The sequence below is a fragment of the Phalacrocorax aristotelis genome, chromosome 11, assembly GCF_949628215.1.
Source record: "Phalacrocorax aristotelis chromosome 11, bGulAri2.1, whole genome shotgun sequence".
Taxonomy (NCBI): domain Eukaryota; kingdom Metazoa; phylum Chordata; class Aves; order Suliformes; family Phalacrocoracidae; genus Phalacrocorax; species Phalacrocorax aristotelis.
In genome coordinates, this window is record NC_134286.1 from 24,100,080 (window position 1) to 24,113,679 (window position 13,600).

Consider the following 13,600-nt stretch of genomic DNA (forward strand, 5'->3'; position numbering starts at 1 on the left):
GCCCCTGAGGGACCTCCCCACTAAGCAGCCGCCACCCAAGCTCCGAATGCCGAGCGCCACCACCCCACCAGGGCCCAACCTGGCCTACGCACCCCCCACCCCTGGCGCTGGGCACGCAGACACAAGGGAGAAGACACCCCACATTTGGCACCCACACAACTAACTCCTGGCACCGAGAGAGACAGACAGCGGGGAGAATGGCTGGGGGGAGCCCCCTAGCTCTTGATGGCGCTGCCGCGCGTCGGGCTTCCAAGGCAGTGGCTCCCGGGGACTTTGCTGGCCTTCCCACAACAAGAAGCCTCTTTTTCTGCCCTGGTTCAGACCAGCGTTACCAGCAATCTTGGACGCTCTGCTGGTACTGCCCCAACCAGAGCTTCTCCCTCAAGACACCCTCTTTGGTAACTCTCGGGCGATGGGCTAAAGCTCCTCCGCAGCCCCACGCAGGGGCTCAGAGAGACAATGGCTCGAGGGCCAGCCCAAACCATGCTTGCTCACCTCCAGTCAACAGGGACCTCCCCAGAGAGACAGGGCTGCTCATAAATGATGGAAAGTGGCTTGCTGAGCACTTCTGCCGCTCTCTCAGCACCCTTGCGTGGATCCCATCCACCCCATAGACTTGTCTGTGAGTCAAAGGGGTGTGGCAGGGCGCTCACCATTTCCCCCTGTGTTTGGGGGTCTTTGTTCCATCCCCGACCCTGTCTGCCAGCTCAGCACTGCTTCCCGGTACCCCGGACACAACTGGTCTTCCTCTTAAAGGCTGAGGCAAAGAAGGCATTAGAACCTCAGTCCTTTCCTCACCCGTTCTCACTACGTTTCCCCCCACAGCCAGTAAAGAGGCAGATTCTCATTCGCCCTCCTTTTCTTTTTAATGTATTTGAAGGAGGAGGCAGGGGCCTTGGCCGAGGAGCAGGAGTGGGAAGGCGACAGCGGCAAGGAGCTGTCCCAAGGGGAGGACACCATCATCTCCCACACCTGGGTCAACCCCTCACTAACAGAGTGCTTGCAGGGCCCCCACCCTGGTCCCCAGGAGCGGCCCCGCTCACCCAGCACCGTGAGCACAGAGGCAGCACAAGAGGCAGCCGGCGACCCGCAGAGCACGTCTCTTGCCCCGGTAGGTGCCACAGGTGCTGAGCCGGCACCTTGTGCCCTCTCCGCAGCTCCCAAAGCAGAGGGGCGCCGCTCGCCACTCGCTCCCGCGGCACAGGAGCAGGCAGAGGCAGCAGCTTCTCCTGTCTTTGCCAAGCAGGCCACAGCAGCACAGGCGGACAGCCAGGCACCTGCCCCGCACAGCCCCACAGACAGCGAGCCGGCTCTGTACGACACCGCCCAGCACACCGTGACGGAGGTCGTGGGCAGGGCGGTGGTTGTCATCCAGGGACTGGGGCAGCAGCCGGAGGAACAGCAGGCCCTGGCACAAAGCGTGGACATGGCACACCACGATGGAGAAAACATGGCTTCTCCCATGTCTGGAGTCTATCAAGAAGACGCCGGCACAGACATTGTCTCCGCGGCAGTGGGTGAGGTTGAAGCGGCTGCTGCACTGCCTCAAAACCCTCCGGCGGATGCTGGCACAGCTCACCTTGCCCCGGCAGCGGATGACGGAGCAGAGGCAGCAGCTTCTCCCTTGGCTTCGGACTCTGGGCACCAGGTGAGGCAGGCGCGCATGGCCGACACCGCGTGTGTACGGCAGGGAGATGCCTGGTGCTCTCCGTGTCAGCCCACTGGCATCCCCACCCTCCCCTACATATGCTCTTGCTCTCCCCGTGCAGGTGGCCTCCGAGCACAGGGGCAACACACAGCCCTCCTCCGCCTCCAGGGACATGCCCGAGGATGACGCAGGTACATCCCGAGTCAAGCAATGCCCCGACCAGGGCAGGCCTGGACCAGCCGTCCCGGCGAGCGGCACCCAGGCCAGGCTGGCAGCACTGTGCGCGCGTCAGCTGGCCCTGCCCCAGCCACCCCTCCCTGGGGAAAGCCTTTGGTGGTGGGGACAGGCAGGAGCTTGCCCGGCGCCCAGCCAGACCCTCACCTACAGCTCTCCTCTCCCCACAGGCATCGCTGCCCTCCCACAAGCACTGGCTTCACGGCGACGGCCCTCCCTCTTGAGGAGGGCGCTCAGGGCTCTGTGCTCGGCTTTCCGCTTTACCTGCATTGTGGCACAGGAAGAGCAGCACCACCACGATGCCAGCGCCAGGCGGGTCCCGCGACACGGCAGCTGGCCCTGAGCCTGTGTGGCGTCCACAGGGAGCGGCACGGGGAGGCACGCAAGGGATGGGTGCATGGACGGCGCCCCCGGCATTCGGCTGCCATGAGGACATCTTGCTGCCAGCCTCTACTCAGCCATGGATGCTTTCCTAGGCCAATAAATGATGACCGTTTCCCCCCAGTGCTCATCTCTGCCTGCTGCATCTCGGGAGAAAGACGGGTGCAGGCATGGCCCATGCCGGCAGGCAGAGCTCGAGGGCCCCTCTGCTCCCTCTGCTCCAGGCGAGCAGAGCCCGTGCCCTTGGCCTCTGACCCTGCCTCCGGCGCTCCAGCTGCCATCCAGCTGGGGTCTCTGCTGGCCTCACTGCCCACCCCTGCCCACCTTGGCCTCCAGGGCCTTTCCCACAGCCACGGCTGCTCTCCAACCACCCGGCCCCGGCCCTACCTCCTGCGGGGCATCAGCCCATCCCTGGGCCGCCACTTGGCGCTTGCCTTTGCTGGACTCCATGGGGTCCCCGGCAGCCCGTTCCTCTGCCCTGAACACTCCCTCCCAAAAACTGCCCAGCCTCCAAGACTCCCACTGCCACCCACAGCGTGGGCACCTGCCCTGTCCTGCCTGTCGGCGTGATCTCTCCCACGCTCCACCTCTGCAGGAAAGGTGCTGAAGAAGGGCCGCCCGGGAGGGACCTCCCCACTAAGCAGCCCCCAGCCAGGCTCGCGATGATGAGCACCACTGCCCTCAGAGCCCAACCGGACCGGCCAACGCACCCCCCACCCCGGGCACTGGTCACAGAGCCTCCCCTCTCTGCTCAGTCCCACGGCCAGGGGCAATCCCAGAGGGCCTCCAGCCTGCCTGGCACCCTTGGCCCTGGGGAGAGCCCACCTGGCTCTTCCCACACCTCTGCTCCTCTGGCACGGCCCTGGGAATGACGTCCAGCAGGGTTTGTGACATCACCTTCCCGGGACACTTCAGAGCAGCCTGGAGGTTCTCCCACCGCTCCTCCTTGTCACAGAGTCTTAGAATCTCAAAGCCCAGGTTGGAAGGGACCTCAGGGATCACCTAGTCCAACCTTTCTGGGAAGTGCACAGCCTAGACAAGATGGCCCAGCACCCTGTCCAGAACACTCTTAAAGGTGTCCAACGTGGCCGAGTCAACCCCTTCCCTGGGGAGATTATTCCAACGGCTGACTGTCCTCAATGGGAAAAATTCTCCGCTGATGTCCAATCGGAATCTCCCCAAGAGCAACTTGTGTCCATTCCCCCTTGCCCTCTCCGTGGGACTCCGTGTAAAAAGGGAGTCTCCATCTTCTTTGTAGCTACCCTTTAAGTACCGGTACATGCTGAGGAGATCCCCTCTGAGCCTCCTTCTCTCAAGGCTGAACAAACCCAGCTCTCCCAGCCTATCCTCGTATGGCAGCTTCCCTGTCCTCTGATCATCCTGGTGGCCCTTCTCTAGGCCCCTTCCAGCCTGTCCACATCCTTTTTGTGTAGCAGGGACCAGAACTGGACACAGTACTCCAGGGGTGGCCTGACAAGTGCTGAGTAGAGCTGGATGATGACTTCTTAATCTCTGCTGGCAATGCCCTTTTTGACGCAAGCCAGCATCCTGTTGGCCTTCTTGGCCGCAGCAGCACACTGTTCGCTCATGTTGAGCTTCCTGCCCACCAGGACCCCCAGGTCCCTTCCCACAGAGCTGCTCTCTCCAGCCAGGTGGATCCCAGTCTGTGCTGCACTCCTGGATGATGTTTTCCCAGCTGCATGATCTTACACTTGTCCTTGCTGACCTTCATAAGGTTCTTGCTGGCCCGCTCCTCCAGCCTACCCAGATCCCCCTGCAGAGCAGCTCTCCCTTCTGCAGTGCCTACTTCCCCGCTCAACTTGGTGTCATCAGCAAACTTCATCAGGCTACGCTTGATGCCGGTATCCAGATCACTTATAAAGATGTTGAATAACATTGGGCCCAATATCGATCCCTGGGGGACTCCACTGGTGCCAGGTTGCCAGTTTGAGAAAGAGCTATTTACCACACCCCCCCTTTGGGTGCGGCCTGTCAGCCAGTTCCCCACCCACTGCACAGGCCGCTTGTCTAGGCCATAACACATCAATTTCTCCAGGAGGAGACTGTGGGGGACCCTATCAAAGGCCTTGGAGAAGTCTAGGCAGACAACGTCCACTGCCTGCCCCGTTGTCCTCTGGAAGATGGCTCTGCCACAGTTGCTCCCATCGCCACAAATCTCCCCACATCAGCACGCCCTGCCGCAGAGCAGAGCGCGGCTTTGCGCTGGCACGGCACGGCTCCCCCCAGCCCCGGGATGCTCCCCAGCCAGTCGCACAGTCGTTTGGTAAACAGTTTAATTAATACACTGAAAGGACCGCTGCCGGCCCCAGCTGGAGTTCACCCGCTGCTCTGCTTGGCCACCGCTCTCTCGTCTCTCTCTTCACCAGTGCTCAGATGGGTGCCCTTTCCACGGGGCAGGGAGGCCCAAGCCTTGTGGCCCTGCAGCAAGGGACAAGCAGCCGCCTCACCGCGTGACACCCGGACAGGGGCAGAGCTCTCCCTCTCGGCGGGGAGCAGCAGCAGGTGCCAGCCCCTGCCCATGCTGGGCCACGCACGCAAGGCCGCCCGGGGCAACGGCCCAGCAGGAGCCCCTCGGGAAGGTGCCCAAGGTGTACAGGCCTACACCTGCCTCTTCCGCTCTCCTCCGTGAGGAACGCACCGCAGCCAAAAGGGAAACACCACCCCTTTGCGACCGGGACACGAGAGCCCAGCGGGGATGGCGGGCGAGAGAGCAGAGGCGCTGGCGGGGAGGGCGCTCTCCCTCGGAGAGAGAGATCACATCAGGACCTGAGCACTGCGCTGCTCCCACCCCTCAGAAGCTTTAGAAAAACACAGGGCTGCTCCTTGAAAACGTGCCCGTTGGTAACTGCTCGGACGCTTCCCCTTCCGCGAGCGGCCAGCCCGGAGCAGGCAGGAGCACAGGGAGCAGAGCCGGCACTGAGGCCTGCACTGGAGCTTCCCTGCCAGACAGGGCCTGCGGGGCTCCCCTGTGTTCCTCTGCGCGCGCGGGCGCCACAGCACCCCCAGGCCTGGGGGCCCTGTGTGGCCGCAATGCCTGGGGACAAGGCCGCGGCGGTGGCACCCGGAGCGGCTGAATGCACGCAGGACGGAGCTCTGCAGCGCCCGCTGCCACCGGGGCTATGTGGGAGGTGTTGGGTCGGGCCTGCCGCGGCCTCGCAGAGGGCAGAGCAGGGGCTGTCCCGGGCCAGGCACAGCCGGTCCCAACCAGTTCCAGCCGGTCGCAGCCGGGCGTGGGCATGGGCGTGGGCGTCTCCATAGGGACCCCCAAGGCTTTGTGATGCGGGGGCCTGGTGGTGCCCACCGGCCATTGTGACAGGGGTTCCCCGCGGTGGCCCTGGGGGTATATAAGGAGCGAGAGCCCTGGGACACCCACTCCCAGGAGAGCACCTCCCTCAGGAGGCAGCATCTTCCCTGGGTGCCTGCCCGTGGCAGGTCAGCGGCGACAATGCCGAACACACCCACCGATGAGGAGGCGAACGCCCACTCCCAGCCCGCCAAGGGGCTGCTGAGCCTGCGGAAGAGGAGCCAGGTGAGGGACATGGGGCAGGAGGGAGAGACCGCTGGTGGGACGGGGCCGCACGGAGCTGCCTTGGTGCCGGGCTTGCCAGCACTGTGGGGGCCGCTGTGCCAAGGCAGCCGCCTCCATCCTACGCCTCCTCCTCCTTCTCCTGCCCACAGGAGGGACGCATCCAGCCGCACGCAGCACCCCAGAGCAGGCAGAGCCAGGCCTCGTCCCTCCATGGGGTCAGGCTGCCACAGCTCCCCGGCCGACAGAGCTCGCAGGCCACCCGGAACCACCACACACAGGTAGGCAGCCCGACAGAGACGCGGCCGAGCGTCTTCCCCGTCCCAGGAGCTGCCGACGGGCAGGCAGGAGGTGCAGGACGGGACCGGCAGGCCAGGAGCCAGCTGAGCCCCCCGTGCTGTGCCCACCATGCTGCCCGGGCATGCCAGGGGTGCTCCCGGGAGTCACCGTGGGCCGCTCAGGGCCCAGCCCTCTTCCCAGCCAGCTCTGGGAGCAGGGCAGCAGCCGCCTGTGGGTCTGAGCGCTGCCCTGGGGGCTGGCAGGGGAGCGCGGGCACAGGAGCTCTTCCAGCCGGGGTGTGGGGACAAGGGCCACCGTGACACGGCCTCTCTGCTTGCCTTCTCTTGCAGACAGACAGCCTGCTGCCCTGCAACAGGGTGACGTGGGAGGAGACAGTCCCTCTGCCAGCCTTGTCGCGTCCCCCCAGGCAGGCAGCGGCTCCCGGCCACGCACCCGCAGCTCTGCCACCAGCACCTGCCGGCACCTGCCGCAAGCTGCCGCCTCTGCCGGCAGCCCCCTCCGTATCTTCTGCCGGGGGCTGGGAAATGGCCATCGGCACCGCAGCCAGCAGCCACCGACAGCTTGTCCCGTCCGCTCGCGGCGCCTGCCGTGACCGGCACACAGCCGCGTGGGCGGAGAGCTGGAGGCCTGCCCCGCACAGCCCTGCGGCCGATGCCGCGGCTGTGAAGGACACAGCCCGGTGCCTCGTGGGCAAGGTCCTGGGCCGGCATTTGACGGGGAGCCAGCCACCCAGCCAGCAGCCAGCGGCCTGGTGCGACCAGGCACACGGCAGCAGAGCCTTGGTGTGGCCAGTGAGAACAGGCGCGGTCAGGGCGGCCGTGGGCAGCAACGCCCATGCAGATCAGCCCGCGCCTGAGCGCCATGAACCTGCGGGCACCAGTGCTGCTGGCAGGGCGCTGGCACCACCATCGCCAGGCAGTGCTTCAGGGCCAGGACACCGGCCACGAGCGGCAGAGCACGACCCAGCAACGGCGGCAGCGCGCTTCAGGTGCTACCACCTCAATGGCAGGGCGTTGCAGGTGCACCCCGAGGCTCTTGCGGAGCATCTGCCCAGCGTGACCACCAAGATGGAGCCCCTGGAGGAGCTGGAGAGGAGCCGCCTGGTCCAGCTCAGCAAAACCGTCATGCAGCGGCAGCAGGACGGCCTGGAGGGGAGCGAGCTCCAGCTGCAGGAGTACGAGGAGCAGTGTTTCTCCCTGATGCCGTCGGGGCAGCTCCATGTCTCACGCAGGCAGGTGAGTGCCAAGGAAGGCACGGCACGGCATGGCATGGGACAGGACAGGGGGCTGAGCCTCCCTGGGCCTGGGGCCAGCCGCTGCACCACTCTCCCAGCAGCCGCTGCTCACCAGTCCCCAGCAGCCAGTCGCTGGGAGGAGACAGGCTACCTTTACAAATGCCCCTCGCTCCTTTCAGATCCACACAGAGTACGCATTTCACAAACCGCACCAACCACGGCTGATACGCGTCAAGCTCCTGAAGGGCACTACAAGCAAGCAGGAGCAGCTGGAAGCCCATGCCCCTGGCAAGCAGTGGGTGGAGGCAGCAGGAGGGGCAGTCCTGCAAGTGCCAGAGGACACGGCAGGGGCCTTGGCCGACGAGCAGGAGTGGGAAGATGACAGCGACAAGGAGCTGTCCCAAGGGGAGGACACCATCATCTCCCACACCTGGGTCAACCCCCGGCTAACAGAGTGCTTGCAAGGCCCCCACCCTGGTCCCCAGGAGCGGCCCCGCTCGCCCAGCACCGTGGGCACAGAGGCAGCACAAGAGGCAGCCGGCGACCCGCAGAGCACGTCTCTTGCCCCGGTAGGTGCCACAGGTGCTGAGCCGGCACCTTGTGCCCTCTCCGCAGCTCCCAAAGCAGAGGGGCGCCGCTCGCCACTCGCTCCCGCGGCACAGGAGCAGGCAGAGGCAGCAGCTTCTCCTGTCTTTGCCAAGCAGGCCACAGCAGCACAGGCGGACAGCCAGGCACCCGCCCCGCACAGCCCCACAGACAGCGAGCCGGCTCTGTACGACACCGCCCAGCACACCGTGACGGAGGTCGTGGGCAGGGCGGTAGTTGTCATCCAGGGACTGGGGCAGCAGCCGGAGGAACAGCAGGCCCTCGTCTCCACGGCAGTGCGTGAGGTTGAAGCGGCTGCTGCACTGCCTCAAAAACCTCTGGCGGATGCTGGCACAGCCCACCTTGCCCTGGCAGCGGATGACGGAGCAGAGGCAGCGGCTTTTCCCCTGGCTTGGGAATCTCGGCACCAGGTGAGGCAGGTGCGCATGGCCGGCACCGCGTGTGTACGGCAGGGAGATGCCTGGTGCTCTCCATGTCAGCCCGCTGACACCCCCGCCCTCCCCTACCTGTGCTCTCACTCTCCCCTCGGGAGGAAAGGCACTGAAGAAGAGCAGCCCCTGAGGGACCTCCCCACTAAGCAGCCGCCACCCAAGCTCCGAATGCCGAGCGCCACCACCCCGCCAGGGCCCAACCTGGCCTACGCACCCCCCACCCCTGGCCACTGGGCACGCAGACACAAGGGAGAAGACACCCCACATTTGGCACCCACACAACTAACTCCCGGCACCGAGAGAGACAGACAGCGGGGAGAATGGCTGGGGGGAGCCCCCTAGCTCTTGATGGCGCTGCCGTGCGTCGGGCTTCCAAGGCAGTGGCTCCCGGGGACTTTGCTGGCCTTCCCACAACAAGAAGCCTCTTTTTCTGCCCTGGTTCAGACCAGCGTTACCAGCAATCTTGGACGCTCTGCTGGTACTGCCCCAACCAGAGCTTCTCCCTCAAGACACCCTCTTTGGTAACTCTCGGGCGATGGGCTAAAGCTCCTCCGCAGCCCCACGCAGGGGCTCAGAGAGACAATGGCTCGAGGGCCAGCCCAAACCATGCTTGCTCACCTCCAGTCAACGGGGACCTCCCCAGAGAGACAGGGCTGCTCATAAATGATGGAAAGTGGCTTGCTGAGCACTTCTGCCGCTCTCTCAGCACCCTTGCGTGGATCCCATCCACCCCATAGACTTGTCTGTGAGTCAAAGGGGTGTGGCAGGGCGCTCACCATTTCCCCCTGTGTTTGGGGGTCTTTGTTCCATCCCCGACCCTGTCTGCCAGCTCAGCACTGCTTCCCGGTACCCCGGACACAACTGGTCTTCCTCTTAAAGGCTGAGGCAAAGAAGGCATTAGAACCTCAGTCCTTTCCTCACCCGTTCTCACTACGTTTCCCCCCACAGCCAGTAAAGAGGCAGATTCTCATTCGCCCTCCTTTTCTTTTTAATGTATTTGAAGGAGGAGGCAGGGGCCTTGGCCGAGGAGCAGAAGTGGGAAGGCGACAGCGACAAGGAGCTGTCCCAAGGGGAGGACACCATCATCTCCCACACCTGGGTCAACCCCCGGCTAACAGAGTGCTTGCAGGGCCCCCACCCTGGTCCCCAGGAGCGGCCCCGCTCGCCCAGCACCGTGAGCACAGAGGCAGCACAAGAGGCAGCCGGCGACCCGCAGAGCACGTCTCTTGCCCCGGTAGGTGCCACAGGTGCTGAGCCGGCACCTTGTGCCCTCTCCGCAGCTCCCAAAGCAGAGGGGCACCGCTCGCCACTCGCTCCCGCGGCACAGGAGCAGGCAGAGGCAGCAGCTTCTCCTGTCTTTGCCAAGCAGGCCACAGCAGCACAGGCGGACAGCCAGGCACCTGCCCCGCACAGCCCCACAGACAGCGAGCCGGCTCTGTACGACACCGCCCAGCACACCGTGACGGAGGTCGTGGGCAGGGCGGTGGTTGTCATCCAGGGACTGGGGCAGCAGCCGGAGGAACAGCAGGCCCTCGTCTCCACGGCAGTGCGTGAGGTTGAAGCGGCTGCTGCACTGCCTCAAAACCCTCCGGCGGATGCTGGCACAGCCCACCTTGCCCCGGCAGCGGATGACGGAGCAGAGGCAGCGGCTTTTCCCCTGGCTTGGGAATCTCGGCACCAGGTGAGGCAGGCGCGCATGGCCGGCACCGCGTGTGTACGGCAGGGAGATGCCTGGTGCTCTCCGTGTCAGCCCGCTGACACCCCCGCCCTCCCCTACCTGTGCTCTCGCTCTCCCCTCGGGAGGAAAGGCACTGAAGAAGAGCAGCCCCTGAGGGACCTCCCCACTAAGCAGCCGCCACCCAAGCTCCGAATGCCGAGCGCCACCACCCCGCCAGGGCCCAACCTGGCCTACGCACCCCCCACCCCTGGCGCTGGGCACGCAGACACAAGGGAGAAGACACCCCACATTTGGCACCCACACAACTAACTCCTGGCACCGAGAGAGACAGACAGCGGGGAGAATGGCTGGGGGGAGCCCCCTAGCTCTTGATGGCGCTGCCGCGCGTCGGGCTTCCAAGGCAGTGGCTCCCGGGGACTTTGCTGGCCTTCCCACAACAAGAAGCCTCTTTTTCTGCCCTGGTTCAGACCAGCGTTACCAGCAATCTTGGACGCTCTGCTGGTACTGCCCCAACCAGAGCTTCTCCCTCAAGACACCCTCTTTGGTAACTCTCGGGCGATGGGCTAAAGCTCCTCCGCAGCCCCACGCAGGGGCTCAGAGAGACAATGGCTCGAGGGCCAGCCCAAACCATGCTTGCTCACCTCCAGTCAACAGGGACCTCCCCAGAGAGACAGGGCTGCTCATAAATGATGGAAAGTGGCTTGCTGAGCACTTCTGCCGCTCTCTCAGCACCCTTGCGTGGATCCCATCCACCCCATAGACTTGTCTGTGAGTCAAAGGGGTGTGGCAGGGCGCTCACCATTTCCCCCTGTGTTTGGGGGTCTTTGTTCCATCCCCGACCCTGTCTGCCAGCTCAGCACTGCTTCCCGGTACCCCGGACACAACTGGTCTTCCTCTTAAAGGCTGAGGCAAAGAAGGCATTAGAACCTCAGTCCTTTCCTCACCCGTTCTCACTACGTTTCCCCCCACAGCCAGTAAAGAGGCAGATTCTCATTCGCCCTCCTTTTCTTTTTAATGTATTTGAAGGAGGAGGCAGGGGCCTTGGCCGAGGAGCAGAAGTGGGAAGGCGACAGCGACAAGGAGCTGTCCCAAGGGGAGGACACCATCATCTCCCACACCTGGGTCAACCCCCGGCTAACAGAGTGCTTGCAGGGCCCCCACCCTGGTCCCCAGGAGCGGCCCAGCTCACCCAGCACCGTAAGCACAGAGGCAGCACAAGAGGCAGCCGGCGACCCGCAGAGCACGTCTCTTGCCCCGGTAGGTGCCACAGGTGCTGAGCCGGCACCTTGTGCCCTCTCCGCAGCTCCCAAAGCAGAGGGGCGCCGCTCGCCACTCGCTCCCGCGGCACAGGAGCAGGCAGAGGCAGCAGCTTCTCCTGTCTTTGCCAAGCAGGCCACAGCAGCACAGGCGGACAGCCAGGCACCTGCCCCGCACAGCCCCACAGACAGCGAGCCGGCTCTGTACGACACCGCCCAGCACACCGTGACGGAGGTCGTGGGCAGGGCGGTGGTTGTCATCCAGGGACTGGGGCAGCAGCCGGAGGAACAGCAGGCCCTGGCACAAAGCGTGGACATGGCACACCACGATGGAGAAAACATGGCTTCTCCCATGTCTGGAGTCTATCAAGAAGACGCCGGCACAGACATTGTCTCCGCGGCAGTGGGTGAGGTTGAAGCGGCTGCTGCACTGCCTCAAAACCCTCCGGCGGATGCTGGCACAGCTCACCTTGCCCCGGCAGCGGATGACGGAGCAGAGGCAGCAGCTTCTCCCTTGGCTTCGGACTCTGGGCACCAGGTGAGGCAGGCGCGCATGGCCGACACCGCGTGTGTACGGCAGGGAGATGCCTGGTGCTCTCCGTGTCAGCCCGCTGGCATCCCCACCCTCCCCTACATATGCTCTTGCTCTCCCCGTGCAGGTGGCCTCCGAGCACAGGGGCAACACACAGCCCTCCTCCGCCTCCAGGGACATGCCCGAGGATGACGCAGGTACATCCCGAGTCAAGCAATGCCCCGACCAGGGCAGGCCTGGACCAGCCGTCCCGGCGAGCGGCACCCAGGCCAGGCTGGCAGCACTGTGCGCGCGTCAGCTGGCCCTGCCCCAGCCACCCCTCCCTGGGGAAAGCCTTCGGTGGTGGGGACAGGCAGGAGCTTGCCCGGCGCCCAGCCAGACCCTCACCTACAGCTCTCCTCTCCCCACAGGCATCGCTGCCCTCCCACAAGCACTGGCTTCACGGCGACGGCCCTCCCTCTTGAGGAGGGCGCTCAGGGCTCTGTGCTCGGCTTTCCGCTTTACCTGCATTGTGGCACAGGAAGAGCAGCACCACCACGATGCCAGCGCCAGGCGGGTCCCGCGACACGGCAGCTGGCCCTGAGCCTGTGTGGCGTCCACAGGGAGCGGCACGGGGAGGCACGCAAGGGATGGGTGCATGGACGGCGCCCCCGGCATTCGGCTGCCATGAGGACATCTTGCTGCCAGCCTCTACTCAGCCATGGATGCTTTCCTAGGCCAATAAATGATGACCGTTTCCCCCCAGTGCTCATCTCTGCCTGCTGCATCTCGGGAGAAAGACGGGTGCAGGCATGGCCCATGCCGGCAGGCAGAGCTCGAGGGCCCCTCTGCTCCCTCTGCTCCAGGCGAGCAGAGCCCGTGCCCTTGGCCTCTGACCCTGCCTCCGGCGCTCCAGCTCCCATCCAGCTGGGGTCTCCGCTGGCCTCACGCCACATTGCTCACGTTTTGAGGCAGTCTCTGTCTGCAGGGTATACCAGCATTTGCTGTAGACAGCCTTCGGCTGGGTTTTGTTGGGAACCAGCAGTCTGTCTGGAAGTCCACATTCTCCATTGTCACCCAAATGTCCTCAGTTTAAGTCAAGGACGTTGAACATTTCAGATCTACCATAAATTTGGCATGATTTACCTAATGCTCGTACCACACTGCATTCCCTTGGTCTCAGAAGGAATGTCCTCATTGCAGTGGTGGTGTCAAAACTCCTACACGAGCCACGTGTCTCTCCATTTTGAAGACCCACCTCCACTTCCCTGGTACTCTCCCATCCACTGCAGTGATGGTGTCCTCCGGGCTCTCAGAAAGCCTGCTGGCTCTGCTGAGGGCCTCTGGGCCAGCCCCTCCTCCTCCGTGCCTTTGCCATGCTCCAGCAACACTTGCCTCCAGTATCGCAAATAGCTGAGCTGGCAAGTGCAGGCAATGACCGAGTTGCTCAGCCGTGGTCTTTCTCCTGCTGAATGTCGGCTGCTGGCTTGATTAGCTAGTCTTTGTTTTTCAGACTTCCTGCCCTCACCAGCCAACACCTTGGGCCATTTGCTACTCCGTTTTGCCACTGTCATTTCTCCTACTTTAGCTTTCTGTTGAGATATTTGGACTGCCAGTTTTCCGAAGTGGCTCTGATTGGTGCTGATGCCCTGGGAACCTTGTTGGGGAACCCAGCTTGTTTCTTGCACTCCAGCTTCCCTTCCCATTCTCTGCTCTCTTCTCCTTAAAGTCTCTTTACATTATTTCTAAGGACTTCCTAAGGGTCTCAATGGCT